The 11161-nt window shown below is 40.2% G+C and overlaps 1 long non-coding RNA gene across 1 annotated transcript in view; it reads right to left on the reverse strand.

The window, feature by feature from the left end:
• The window catches only part of LOC138850054 (uncharacterized), a 60285-nt gene extending 49694 nt beyond the window's left edge, over positions 1–10591 (reverse strand). The window contains exon 1 of the long non-coding RNA XR_011389425.1: positions 10490–10591. This is a non-coding gene — a long non-coding RNA (uncharacterized lncRNA). The remainder of the gene's footprint in view (positions 1–10489) is intronic.
• Positions 10592–11161: the final 570 nt, after the last annotated feature.

An 11161-nucleotide genomic window follows, 5' to 3' on the forward strand; every position in this document is an offset into this window, starting at 1 on the left:
GTTCAGTTTCCTCCTTCCAGAATTCTGAGGAATAAGATAATACTACTTTTTTTAAAAAAAAGATTTATTTATGTATTTGAAAGATGGAGTTACAGAGGCAGAGGCAGAAAGAGAGAGAGTGAGAAAGAGAGAGAGTGAGAAAGAGTGAGAGGTCTTCCCTCTGCTGGTTCACTCCCAAAATGGCCACAATAGCCAGAGCAAGGCTGATCCAAAGTCAGGAGCCTGGAGCTTCTTCTAGGTCTCACACACAGGTGCCATTCTCTGCTGCTTTTCCCTGGCCATAGCAGAGAGCTGGATTGGAAGTGGAGCAGCCAGGACTTGAACCAGCATCCATATGTGATGCCAGCACTGCAGATGGTGGCCTCATCTGCTACATCACAGCCTTAGCCCCAAGATATTGCTCTTGATGTACCTTAAATACTCTTCATTCGTATTACATTTCTATATATCTGACTTGAGAGGTTTTAATTGATAAATAAATTTAAGCCAATTACTTATAGAATGAATATTTAATTAATGTCAAAGTCCTCAACCTCTAGTTTTGTTTTCATTGTCTTTGTCCTACACTGCAGGCAACATTGAATGGTACCAGACTTTTTAAGCATCTGGAAATCCTATAAAATTCAGTTTATGGATAAAAATATTCTAACATTTCCTGGCCAGTTTGTTTTGTTAAATACCAAAACTGGGCTTAGGGCTTTTAAAACAACTAAGAAAGGGGCTGGTGCTATAGCACAGCAGGTTAAAGCCTGGGTCTGCAGTGCCAGCATCCCATGTGAGTGCTGGTTTGAGTCCTAGCTGCTCCCCTTCCAATATAGCTCTCTGCTATGGCCTGGGAAAGCAGTGGAAGATGGCCCAAGTCCTTGGGCCCCTGCCACCTGCTTGGGAGACCTGGAAGAAGCTCCAGGCTCCTGGCTTTGGATGGGCCCAGCTCTGGCCATTACAGCCATGTGGGGAGTCAAGCAGCGGATGGAAGACCGACCTGTCTGTCTGTCTGTCTCTCTCTGCCTCTGCCTCTCTCTAACTCTGCCTTTCAAATAAATACATAAATCTTTAAAAAGAAAAAAAAAACAAGAAAGGAAGAAACCAATGTAAGTTTCTTTTTAAAATATGTATGTTTTTAAAACAACCATAGTGTTCCACGAAATAAGTAATTTAGAAAATCTGTTTCTGACTTAAACCTAGTTCTAAAATGAAACCATTCATTGATTTATTCATGCATTCATTCAATAAATTGATTGAGTGTCTGTTAGGAGTGAACCATTATGTTGGATCATGGGGATTCAGAGGTGAGCAAACTCAGAGTTCTCTTTGAGAGAACTAAAGAGACTTAGAGAATGTTTTCCTGGTGATCATGTTCCTTAAGCTCTGTTTCAGACCCATGTCTGCAGCAGCTGCATAAGGTCTCAGATACAGATTTGCAGTATCTCCAACTACTTTGTCACTGTTGGCACTAGGCAGAGAGAATCTTAGGTGGAGTTGTTCTTTAGTAGATTAAACAATGATCAAAACTTTGCTCATTGTTTCCACCACTATTTTTCATCTAATTTCCCATGACCATTAACATTGTGTGTGTGTGTGACAAGTGTGTTCAGGATCATATATACACCACAAAGAAAATGAGTACATACAGAGAAAAGGAAAATGAATAAGATAGTATATGGGGTGAGGCATAATTTAGTTAAAAAAGAATTTATGTTTAGTCCATAAAAGATATTTGCTGCTTCATATTTCTGCAAGAGACATCTGTTGTTTAGCCTGGCATGCATATGTTTCTTTTTTAAAAAAAATGCTTTATTTAATTTGTTTGAAAGGCAGAGTTATAGAGAGAAAGAGAGACAGAGAAGGAGCTTTCATCCACTGGTTCACTCCCCAAATGGCCGCAATGGCCAGAGGGGGATCAGACTGAAGCCAGAAGCCTGGAGCTTCATCTGGATCTCCCAAGTGTGTTCAAGGGCTCAAGCACTTGGGCCACCTGTGCTGCTTTCCAAGGCCATTAGTAGGGAGCCGGACTGGAAGTGGAGCAGCTGGGACTCAAACCGAAGCCCATATGGGATGCTGTAGTTGCAGATGGTGGCCTAGCCTGGTATGCCACAATGCCAGCCCTGCATATGTTTGTTCTTTGGTGGTAAAATCACCGTGATTTTGCTTGCAGGAATCAATGCTGTTCTTTTCTTAGTCTACATGGTTTGAGTGTGGGGCACTCTACTTTTTAGATTCAGGAGTGGGTGTGTGACTAAGCGGCCAGTCAGCATGTGCCAGTCCTCAGGCCACAATGACTGGCTCTTTGGCAGCCATGTGATTCAAACTAGTTTAATAAGAGCTTAATTCAAGATCCTGGAACAGCCTTGAGAAAGGTACTAGGATTGTTGACAGGATGTAATATATCCTTGGTGCTTCCAGCTACTGTCTTGATACCACATGGGAAGATTTATTCAGAGAATAGGGGACAGAGTTAAGGGTGTAAATCACAACCCATAATATGTTCTTTATAAGGAATTTGCTTGCTCAAGTGAGAAAGGAGGAGAGAGACAGAGATCTTTTACTTGCTGGTCCACTCCCCAAATGTCTCAATAGCCAGGGCTGAGCAATTGGAAGCTGAAGCCAGAAGCCAGGAACTCCATCCAGCTATTCCAAATGGGTGGCTGGAGCCCAAACACTTGAGCCATCATCTGTCACCTCTGAGGCACATTAGCAGGAAGCTGGATGAGAAGCAGAAGTGGAACTCAATCCCAGGCACTCAGACATGGGATGCTGGTTTCCCAACCTTTAGCTTAACCTTCTTTATCACATCATTTACCTAGAAACTCACAATATTTCAGCCATTTTCTCCAGATTAAAATTTTCTTAAAATTGCTTTGCTTTGCTTTCTATTAGCACACCTGCCACTTTTAGAAACTTCTGTGGCTTCTCCTGCTGTTTGTAAACTACCCAGTATATATGCAGTACTTAAACACTCACTTTACTTTAATAAGCTGCCTTTCAAGCCATTAGAGAAAGATTTAGAGGTTAAAGAATGATGTGGTATGTAATTTATGTTTGAATCAACCTCCTATTTTATAGACTGTGTTAAAAAGTAACTATAAATATTTCTTCTTGGCATCTTCAGTAATCTTAATGGGTTAAGTGGCCAGCATGTCCTCCACGTCGTTCAATTCACCCTAATCTACTGAAGCATGCATGGGCTTCCCTCATATTTACCATCTCCCTTCTCTTATTTCCATCACCACCTCACAGTCTGTCTCCTCTGCAGGTCAGGAAAGACCTCCAGAAATAGACATTTTTTATAGTAAACCGAGGCATTTTAACCCACATGAGCTACTCTCTGTGCAGTACTGTTTTAAGGGATCCAAATCCTGGAGAATTATAGCTAGAGGGGTATTTACACATAATCTAGTCAGTCTTGGCCCCAACATCCATTTCACAGATGTGAAAATTGAGTCCTAGAAGTGGAAAAAAAAATAGTGTCAGCACTGGAGTGAAGGTATTTTGACTCTCCTCAGGGTCTTTCTCCATGGGTTTGTGAAGTCTTCACTCTCAAACCAGAAACAGAACAAAGCTGTACCCTTGGGCACAGAATAATAGTGAAGATGCCCTTGAGGGGCCTGAATCGTATCTTGGAGTGCCTGGATTTGACTTCCAGCTCTGCTTCTGATTCTAATTTCCCACTAGTTCTTGCCCTAGGAGGTGGGTCCCCATAACCCATGTGAGAGACCTAAATCGAGCTCCGTACTCCTTGCCCAGCGTCGGCTGTCTCAGGAAGGGCGTAAATGAAGGTGAGACCTTTTAACTGGTGTCATGCTGTACTGCTGTGGTCTTGGTCAGTTATTTTGTGTGAGGGACAAAGAACGTGTATAATGATAATCCAGGTACACAGTTACTGAGGGCATAATATGTGCTAAGTCCTGTGCTCTTGTTTGTCTTTTCTTTCACTGCTCACAGGATGACTGGGAGGGTGGCACTATCAGTGCCATGGAGGTGAAAATGAGGTCAACTAACTTGTCCTAAATCACTTAGCCAGGATGCAGCAGTGGTTTCAATCCTAATGAGCACTGATAGCTTGCCTTTCTCCTTCTTGCTCTTCTGCTTCTGCTCCTCCTCCCCTTCCTCTTATTGATGCTTAGCCTTCTTTTTTTTCTCTTTCCCCTTTGATTCTTCTACTTTACCACCGATGCTTCTTCTTACCAAGAACTAAACCCCGATCTAAACCAGTAAACCTGCAAGTGAAGTCCATTTGTTCTAAGATAGGAGTGGCTGGGGTACACACAGTTACTGTGTAATACTTTAGAATGGGCTTGAAAGCCTTGTCTTTGCCAACAGAACATATGTTCTAAAATAAAGCCTTGGAAAACTCAGCTGCCAGGGTCATGTCGGAGATCACTGGAGCTCGACTCTCCTGGCTGGAAAGCAAAGAGGCTGGGACAGTTCTGCTAATGTTGATGGTCGTGATGACAGTGATGATGATGATAAACAGTGATACTCATTGAAAGTCAAGGATGTGCCAGATACTTCTCAGTGTTTTGTATACAATATTTTTAAAATTTATTCTTTATTTTATTTTTATTTTTATTTATTTACTTCAAAGGCAGTTATACAGAGAGGGAAGGAGAAACAGAAACAGAGATCTTCCTCTACTGGTTCATTCCCCCAAAGGACCACAATAGACAGGGCTGAACCAGGCTAAAACTAGGAGTCAGGGACTTCGTCTGGGTTTCCCACTGGGTGGCAGGGGCTCTAGTACTTGGATTATCCCCTGTTGCTTTTCCAGGCACATTATCAGGCAGCTACATATGACTGGAGCCCTGGAGCAACTAGAACTCAAACCACTGCCATGTAGGATGCTGGTATTATAGGCAGCTGATGAACTCAGTGTGTGTATGTGGGAGAGAGAGAGAGAGAGAGAGAGAGAGAGAGAGAGAGAGATTGATTGATTTCCTGTAAACTGTTTCACTCCCAAGACACCCATAGCAGCTGGGGCTGACTAGGCTGAAGCTAAGATCTGGAAACTCAATCTAGGTCTCCCACATGGATGACATAGACTTATCTACTTGAGCTATCACCTTCTCCTTCCTAGGGTCCACATTACTAGAAAGCTGAAATTGGGAGCTGAGTTGGGACTCGAACCCAGGTACTCTATATATGGTATGGGTATTGCAAACAGTACTTTAACCATTATCCCTAGTCCTTGCCCCTAAGTATCATTCTTATTTCCCTAACAGTTCTCAGATATAGAGAAAATATTACTCCCATTAATTTTACAAATAAGTTGAGTCAGAGACTGCTTAAGAAACTTGCCACAGTGTCAAATAAGTGGTAGAAATGGGAATTAAACTCAAGTAATCAAGTCTCCTGGGCCTTGTGGATAGTAGGTCAATGCCTAAATAATATAATTGAATAACTTTCCCAAATCAGGATGGATAAGTACCAATTCAGAATCTTTGGAAATGTTAAGAAAGACCTTGTGTCCTGCTTCTTTAGTATTTCTCTGAAACCCTGGGACAGTATTCATATGGAGAAAAATAACAGTAAACTAGTCCCTAATATGTTCTGAGAATGAACTAGATGTGGGGATATCTGTAGACCTTGGAAAACATTATACCACTAACTCTAGTTATCCCTTGAGTTGGGTACTGTTATTTAATCTACTTACGGATAAGAAGTAACATAACTTAGCCAATGTCCTTGCCCAAGTTGATATCAGAGCCCTTGCTCAGACACACGTGCTAAATAACTCCAAGGAAGTACTTGGATCTCTTCTAGTCTAAGGGTGCTAGAAAATCCAGAAGTCTTCATGTGTGTCTAAGAACTTGGTTATCTCCTTGCAGAAAGAACCTCAGCCTTAGTGGGACTCTTGGTTATCAGAAATCCCTCTGGGTTATTATGTCTGGTGTAATCATAAGCATTTTGTATGATACAAAAGTGAAAAGACACAAACTTGAGTGTTTATTTATATAAACTATATAGTGGGGAGGCCTTGTAGGGTCAGAACAGGGCTCAGCTTCTCCCAAATGGAAGTGAACTTTATATGGCAGTTTTCCAAAGAATTTCTGATGGAGGGTCTATTGGAAATAACCAAAGATTCTCTTCCAGAGACTAGATTATAACTCCTAAACAATGAGACATTAGCCACATATTCTGCAAATGTTTTATTACATTTTCCTCCATTAATGTTGTGGTGCTTTTCTCTCTGCTCCCTGCCTATAAGGCAGCTACCCTGACTGATTTCCTCTCTGTGGTTTTGAGTTGAGCTAGAGTATGTGGGCTGAGGATGTAACCCATGGTAAGCTCTCTCTCGGCACCATCTGCATAACTCCTTTGACACTGAATCATGCATTCTTTTGACTTACTGTGTCTCTCACATTGCAGCTTGTACTCTTATTTAAATTTTTGTGTGTTTAGGTCTTGTCTCTTCAATTAGCTTGTAAATTCCAGGGAGTCGGGGACTATGATGTATACTTCTGCACAGCTTCCATGATGCTGTTCAGTAAAATGCAAGTGAAAGTTGTGGAGGAAACTCACTCATGTGCTGAGTTCTGTTCCATGCCTCTCCTCTCGGAGTGTGGTGGTTTCACCATCTTCATAAAGCTGAGGCAATGTCTCTTTCTAAGACATGCGATAGTCATCTTGGAAGTCACAGTAAGAAGTGGTGGAGGTTAAGGATCAGACTGAGCTTCCATATTAGCTGCATTAGTCATTCATTAGTTGTCAGACTTCATTAAGTTTTTAACCTCTTTAGAACTCGGTTTCCTCAAATATTGCATTGTTGATTATTGTCTCTTCATTCTAATATTGGTTGAAAATTGAGTAAGTTAATATGTGAACTGCTTAGAAAAGACCCTGGCAATTTTGTAAATGCCCTTCAAATGGTGGGTATTATTATTATTCCTAGTATCAGTGACTTGGAGCCAAAGATCACCAGGAAAACACGTTATTACACAAATTGTGTTCATAACTCAATGCAGTGAAGGAAAATGCCCTACACCAGAAGGTATCTCAGTAAGAGGAGGTGAGAAGGGCATTATTTTAGAGTGAGGGCTTCTGTTGGCTGATTTGGGAGGGTGCTTGAAGAAGCTGCTTGTTCTCTGGATTGGATGCTGTTGGGAAGAAGGCATAATCCTGTGGTTTGGTATCTGAAGCATCCTTATTTAGAAGGAAGTAGGGAATATCTGAACAACAGTAAGACTGCAACTGATTAAGGAGCTTCTCTTATACTATCCAGGAGAGAGGGCATAGGTCCATTTTTGTGTTTTGGATTGTGTTACAGCTTTTCCTATATGCAGACATTATTATGTGCTGGTCTCATTTATTTATTGTCCATCCATTGTGGGCCCATAGTGGACTTGTCTGCTGCTGATGCTTTGTGCAGTTGTTAATGTTCAAAGCCTGGGTGAAAAGAACAGACCAGCTCCTGGATGTCTAGGGCATTTTTTTTCTTTTTCAGTATGAATAAAGTTATAATAACCATGATGTTGAATATTTTTCACTTTCCAGATTTTTTGCTACTCCATTTACCTACATTAACCTATATCTTTTCCCCAACACTTTGTAAGATAGGTGACATTGTTAATAATCTATAAATGCGGAAATGTGGGCCCAGAGAGGTTGAGCAAATTTGGTTGAGGTTGCAGAGATGAGAAGTGGCAAAGTCTCAGGTAAACTTAAGACTGTCTCACTCTGAAGTTTATGATGTTCAACTGTATAGGGATAATAATTGAGGACCTATGTGAGGCTTTGGGCTTTGCAAGCACTATCTCATACATTCATTCACAATTCTTCCCTCAAAAATCTTATGATCTGGTTTAAGATACAAGATTAATTTAAACATCTAGTATATGTGGTACTTCAAAAAGTTCATGTGGAATGAAATTAAAAGATAAGTTTATTTAGGTGTAAAGTTTTTTGAAATTCATGCACACTAGGGATATTCAAAACATGTAAAATACATTTTATAGAGAAACTATGCAAGAATTTCAGAAATTTTTGCACCAGAACAAGCTTATTTTTTAATTTCATTTTCCATGAACTTTTAAAAGTACCCTTGCATAAGAGAGATTATGATCTGTCATAAGTGTAATATGTGTATAGAGGAAGGCATAATACATTCACCAGTTCAGTTACTGTTGGCTGAACATTTCTTCCAATGTGTGGCACCATGCCAAATGCTAGGCATATACTTGAGTGAGTTTAATAAATGAAGCCCATGACTTTTTTTAAAATTACATTTTGGTAGAAAAAGAAACATTAGACAGTTAACAAATAAATGTGTAATTATACATTCATTAAAGTCTGTAAAGATAAAGAATCCATTTCCCTAGCAGACCCCAACAATGCTAGCACAGGGTAGATGAATACCCCTAAATAGGTGGCAGGGAAGGATCCGGAGAAGGATAATTTCTGGAGAAGGACTCACCAGATGTGAAGGATAAAGTGTCAAGAACCCAAGGCAAGAGTGTCCCGAGGAGAGGGAATAGAATGTCGAGGAGATTTATGACTGGAATAAGCAGCAGCTTGGCAAGGGATGATATAGGGAAGATAGCCAGAGATCATTTATGGCACCCTAAAGAACCCAATGTTTTTGTCTCAATTTAGTGGGAAACCATTGAATGATTGAATTCCAAAGTACAGCCTAAAGAGAATTTGATGGCAGAGCAGCATTTGGGTTTGGATGTGGAAGATGGGTATTCTTAACCAAGGTAGAAAATGATGCATGGTGGAGAATGTGAGCAAAGGCAGAGTCCAGGAACTGCACTGTTGAGATTGGTGAGGTTTGTGCTCCTAGAGAGCAAGTGCATCCTTGAAGGTGAAAGGTATGATATGAAGGCAATTCTAGAAGTGCTTCTTAGAGTCATACTTATAATGCTAGAAGTCCAAGTTTCTATAGACAACAAGGAATAATATTTAGGGGCATAAGATTGATGAATGGTACATGAAACCTAAGTTTTCCTTCTCTTTGGTGTTTTCTTATTTCTGTGAATTCATTTGTGAGCAACTCATTGGCTCTTCTCAGACTATGCTCACGATAACAGTGCCAGAAAGACAGATAAGCTTTGCTTACAAAGTCAAATAAAACACACACAACCTTTGAGGTCTACAATATTGAAAAGATTAATTTTTCCATCCTGCTAATACTTTATCTTGGATTATTGTTATAAATTAAGTATTTCTCAAAAAACCTCACACTTCTAGTTTTTGGCTGGCACTAGAGAGGCCTGATCAATAGTCTGTCCAAATATGTGGCTTTTGTTTTTATGTATTAAGGAATTTTATTGAAAATGTCTTTTTATATTATTATCATTTTTGACATATTTAGAAGTTCAAATAAACATCCTAAGTTATTGCAATTGAATCAGACTTTATCCTCTGTTTGGACAAAATACCAATATGGCTGTGGGCCTGGTATTTGCTTTCATGGTAGGATGATGAAGAGCTATGAGGAGGGAGATTTCCGGAATTTGTATTGTGACTGTCATATTGTAATTGTTAGGATTCTTTCTTCATTGGAAGTAACAAACTTGCTTAGTCAAGTCGAGTGGGAAAAACAGGAGGTACTTCAACGAGAGGAGAGGACACCTCTCATTTCTGAATCTGAGCATCTAAAACATTCTGTATGTTGTGACCACAGAGCAGTGTCCTCTGAGAAATCGCCCATTCTCGTCTTACACCCTGGGACTCTCCCTGGCACCATCCTGGTCACCTGATTTAGGTCTGCCAACCAGCTTCACATCCTCCCAGGTCCAAGGTGTTGGGTCAGGATGATTAGCTGAAGCCTTTGGAAAGCATTAAGATTGTTACCGGTAATTCTGAGTAGGGTCTCACTTTTACTATTGAGAATGAACATTGCTTAGAGTTTCTGGCAGCTGTCTCATGAGCACAAAAGATGAGCCAGAAAATGAGAGGAAGCTCTGCTAAAAAGCTACAGTTGAGCAAAGGGGAAAAATTGTTCACTAATAGGAAACAATAGATTTTTCTTGCTTAAGTCAGGTTGGGTTGGATTTTTCTGTCCTAGCAGTTGAATGATGCAAGGGAGTAGAGGAGATCTAATGAAAATCTGAGAGCAGGAGTCCTATTGGGCATCAGAAAGGGTCTGGAAGCAGAAAATAAAAAAGTCTCATGCACAGCCACACGCAGACTATGTTTTTCCTCCCACATTTTATTCTTTCTGAGTACTTTTCTATCCTCTCACTACACACTGACTTTCATCTCTAACTGCCTTCATAGCACTTGGCTAAAACAAAGATCCTAAGCTGCCTTTACACCCTAGTCACTGGAAGAAATTAATCTGTCTCTAGAACCTATTTCCAAAGACCTGGATGGCTTGAGTTGGGTTCCATAGTTTAAAGAATTAACTATTTTTTTTTTTTTTTTGACAGGCAGAGTGGATAGAGAGAGAGAGAGAGAGACAGAGAGAAAGGTCTTCCTTTGCCGTTGGTTGGAATTAACTATTTTAAAAGAAGGAGGTACCTTTCTCTGAAGGGAGGAGAGAACTTACACTTTGAATATGGCCTCTTCTAATTAAGATCGGAGTTGGTGAACTCAAGAGGCTTCCTTAGCCTTGGCAGCTCATGACAAGAGCCTCGGGTGATTACTGACACCATAAATAAGAATGTCAATTGTTAAATCAACAATGGGAGTCACTATGCCCTTAATCCCCATGTAGAATCTCTGTCCTTAATGTGTTGTACTGTGCGAATGAATGGTAAAACTACTACTCAAACACTCTATACTTTCTGTGTCTGTGTGGGTGCAGTCTGTTGAAATCTTTACTTAGTATATACTAAATTGATGTTCTGTATATAAAGATAATTGAAAATGAATCTTGATGAAGAATGGGTTGGGAAAGGGAGTGGGAGATGGGATGGTTGCGGGTGAGAGGGAGGTTATGGGGAGAAAAGCTGCTATAATTCAGAAGTTGTACTTTGAAAATTTATATTTATTAAATAGAAGTTTAAAAAAAAGAATTAACCATTTTAAACAAACTTAGAACAGGTTCATTAATTCTCACCCTAATGATACCTCTCATTCATCAAAGGCATGAGAGGCACTATTGGCTTCACCATAACCGGGTGTCATGTCCATTAGTAAAGTGTTTCTAACTTTGACAAGAGCCATCTGTAGTCAGTTGTCTAATACTTAACTGAAGAGCTAATGGGACCAACCCTTA

This window comes from Oryctolagus cuniculus, chromosome 6 (assembly GCF_964237555.1).
Source record: "Oryctolagus cuniculus chromosome 6, mOryCun1.1, whole genome shotgun sequence".
NCBI lineage: Eukaryota > Metazoa > Chordata > Mammalia > Lagomorpha > Leporidae > Oryctolagus > Oryctolagus cuniculus.